Genomic DNA, 4,209 nt, shown 5'->3' on the forward strand with positions numbered 1-4,209 from the left:
GAGAAACCTTTTAACTTGCTGCCCTCCAACCATACATGCTTCTGGATAAAATCCCATTTTTCTCTCCATTTCTCCCATTTCAGTGGGCAGGCATTTCATTTTCTGTCCCAGGGTAATTGTTCCACTTATTTTCTGGATAATATACTCCCTACTTTGTCAAGGAAATCGATGTATTAACTAGTCCCTTTCACTTCAAATACTTAAGTGTATTCTTTAGTAATACTTTCCATTCAATATATAAAGAATCTTGTTAAAAATATCTATTAAAATATAGCTCCCTTAATATTATGTTTCATCCTGGTCATGCTTTATTTTCTATATTTTAGGCAAACAAATGAAAGAGAAACCTAAATTTATAATACTTTCAAACACACCAAAATTCTACTTTCCTCTAAACATTTTTTTGCAAAATTTTCTCAACATATTTTCCAGTAGTCTATCGCTACAAACTGTGTAGTTACATGTGTGTGTGTGTTTTGCTTTTAATCTTAGCTAACTTGTCCACAATATTTAATCCTGATAACTACCTGTTCCATCTACATACTATTCCTTATGTAGTCCCCGTGAGTACATTGCCTCTGATTTTCTTCCTGTTTCCATCGTCCACTCAATTGTTATAGCCTCCTCATTCTGAACTCTATACATTGGTATGCTTTTCTTAGCCCTCTTTTCTTCTCTTACTTACTTTCCCCTGGTAGCCCATCTTACCTTTGCTTATAAGTTCACTTACATTGTTTACACTGATGATGTAATAATCTCTCTCTCCAGCCTTTTCTTTTCTGAAATTAGCCCTATGTATTCAACAAACTATAGGGCGTTTATACTTTATCTTTACAAATATTTCCTTTTAAAATCAACATATCCAAAAAAAACAGGGCATTTTCTTTCTCCCAATATTCTAGAAGTCCATTCAGTGAGTTCTGAAGCTTAATCAATAAAAATAACTATCCCATTCAGGAAATGAGGAGAATTCTTCAAACCCCCATCTCCTTTGCCTCTCATATCTAAGAATTATTTTATTTCATGGACTCTATCTCCCATATCTTTGGGTCCCTAGTATATGTATTTTCTTAGAGAAAACACAACAATTGTGTGTATGGTATTTTAATTCACCAATTGTGAAATTGATTGTAAAATATGTATTGTATACTATTGGTATAATTCTGCCTGAGTTATGAAGAAAGAAAAGATGCCGTGTGTTCTAAGAGACACTGTGTCAATCTTAAGTTTCTTGAATTTTTACAAAAGTAAGTACGGTCATGTCTGCTATGTACATGTTTGAGGAAACAGGTTATGCTCTGTTCTCTTTTGTACTCCTAAACTTTGACACATGGCTCATTATCAATACACATATTAAAATTCACATTTATATAAATAACCAGATGACTAGGACTTTGTACATTGATAGAATTGATCTGTGCTCTTTAGTATCCTGAAAACCATAGAAGTAATGAAGAAGGTTTGACTTTCTCAGGGTTAGGGTTAAGGTCAACTTAGCTTATTTTGGTAGTTATTTTTCTCTTGTCAGAGGGTATTTTCTTATTGTTAGGTGTCATTATTATTATGTCTCTAAAAACTCTCACAGGAACTCCTTTTCTATATGATCTCCATATCCTATCCATTATTAAGTCCAATACTTTTCCACTTCTAAATATTTCTTAAGTGTGTTCACTTCTATCTTTCTTAATTACAACCACTCTAATCCAGGTTGCCATCATTTCTTTCCAGATCTACTAAAATAACGCATGAGAGCACAGGTATCACTTTGATATAATGATTTCTAAATTTATCCACAGGTAAGGAAATACCTGTGCTCACATGTTTATTGCGCCACTATTCACAATAGTAAAGATACAGAATCAACCTAAGGGTCCATCAGCAGATGAGTGGATAAAGAAAATGTGGCCTATATACACATTGGGATACTATTCAGCCACAAGAAAAGAATAAAACCATGTCATTTGCAGCAATATGGATGGAACTGGAGGACATTATTTTAAGTTAAATAAGCCAGGCACAAAAAGACAAATTTGACATGTTATTGAGAGCTAAAAAAATTGATCACATGGAGGTAGAGAGTGGAAAGATAGATAACAGAGACTGGGAAGAATGAATAGGGAGAAGGGAGAAGGATGAAGACAAGTGGGTTAAAGGGTGCAAGCATATAGTTAGATAGAATGAATAATTTCAGTGTTAGATAGTAGAGCAGGGTGACTACAGCTAACAAAAATGTATTGTATTCAAGCAATGGACTCATTTAAATATCCTGACTTGATCACCACATTTTATATATATGTAACAAAATTCCACATGTATCCCATAAATGTGTACAAATAATACATTTTTTAAAAAAATTAACAAAGTACTACAAAAATAAAATAACCCTGGCTCCATTATTTGTCTTCCTCAAGTGTCTGTGTAATAATTAAAGATGTTTTTCTGAATACAAATCAGTTTGTGTCATTTTTCTGCATTGGTTTCCATTTGTTGACAGAATAAAATGTCAACTCTATACAATAGCGTTTTCAATCCTCCAAGACCTGTCTTCTTTCTCTCTACATGCTCTGGTTGGACCCATCTCTGTCTCTCTTACTATGACAGAGCCACTCTAGTGTCCTTTTGGTTTCTCTCTAACAAGCTGTAGTAGACACTGTTGGGGCTCCACAGAGATTTTTAAAGTCCCTTTTACCATACTCCGCACCCCTCTTCTAGCTTCTGTGTGCTTGTGCTTCTAACCTCCCATACATGCAGCTCTTTGTGGAATATTACTTTTGGTCACCTACTGGAGTTATTTTCCTGGACATCCAAAGACTTGGAGTTAGTATCCTCCTAGACGGGTTGTTAACCAGTGACTGGCCAGTGTAACGAGGTTGAAAGCCAACTCCATAGCTTCATGCAGAAATTGCTCCGAGCTGTAATTCATACTCTATGGCTTCACAGCTAGATCAGGCTGAGGCTGAAGCTGGGGCTGAAATTGCACCCTTGCTTGGCTTTTTCTCATCCCTTTCCCCTCCTGGCATTCCTATACTGAGATCTTCTAGGAGCATTTCCTTCATAAATCACTTGCACGTGAGCTCTCATCTCACAGTTAGCTTCTGGGGACCACAGATTCACACACAAACCCAGTTATTTCTACCTTAGACCTTTGTACATATGGTGTTTCCTCTGCTAGGACATTCTTTCCCTCAATATTTGACCTCTGGTAACTTCTTATCTTTCAAGTCTCATCTAGCATCACGTAATTGTTGAGACCTCCCTGAATCACTTAATTATCAAACGTTCTATTGGTTTTTATAATAACACTTTCCATGGATTGCAATTATTAGTTGTCTATTTGTTTATATTTTTAGCATACGTCTCTCTCATTAGACTATGTTTCCATGAGGAGAGGAACTATGTTGCTTTGTTCATAAAGGTATAACTAGCATCTGGCTCATACTATGCATTCAGATATTTACTGACCAAATAAATTAAGTACTTCTAGTTTCAAAGTGAAGAAACAGTATTTGAGGTCACACCTGCTAAAGAAAACCATCTCATAAGTCATAAAACTTTTTGATGCCTAATTATCCCAAAAGTTTTTATCCTCATTCTTTGATAACAATGAAAATATAAGATGTTTGATAACAATGGAAATATAAGATGTTGCATTTTTCTATAATGGACAAGTTATAGTAATTAAGCTTTCTTAATTATTTCCCATGCCAGTCTTATCAGAGACCTGATTTGAAAATAAACCTTTTATTATTCTCTGTGCCTTTTGGATTTTTAATAGTAGAAATCTGCACATTTGTTGTGGTGTGTTGCTTTCTTCCTTACATTATAATTCCAGGGGAAAAGAGCAATTAATTATTGGCTTTGAAGAAAGGATAAAAACCGTAAGTTCTCTTCTAGATTATTTTAATAAAGAAGAAAAAAAGATTAAGTCAATTTTAAAATTTAGAGTCAGATAATGGCATATGTCATCTTGTGGGTGCCCAAGAAAGCACCTTAGTGAGAAATTGTAAGAAGTAAATAACAAAACAGGGAACAGAAAATCGAAGAGTAACAAAGTATTCACCACATAAACAATTTTTGGTAGCTTTCTAACTAATATACAATTTATATTCATATGTATTTCAATAACCTATTTCTGCCTCTTGTGCTTTACACAGAAAATGTATTGAATATGTTTCCACTGAATAAGATATTTTTCATTTCTAGTGAAGC

Source organism: Mandrillus leucophaeus, unplaced genomic scaffold (assembly GCF_000951045.1).
Source record: "Mandrillus leucophaeus isolate KB7577 unplaced genomic scaffold, Mleu.le_1.0 Scaffold934, whole genome shotgun sequence".
Taxonomy (NCBI): Eukaryota; Metazoa; Chordata; class Mammalia; order Primates; family Cercopithecidae; genus Mandrillus; species Mandrillus leucophaeus.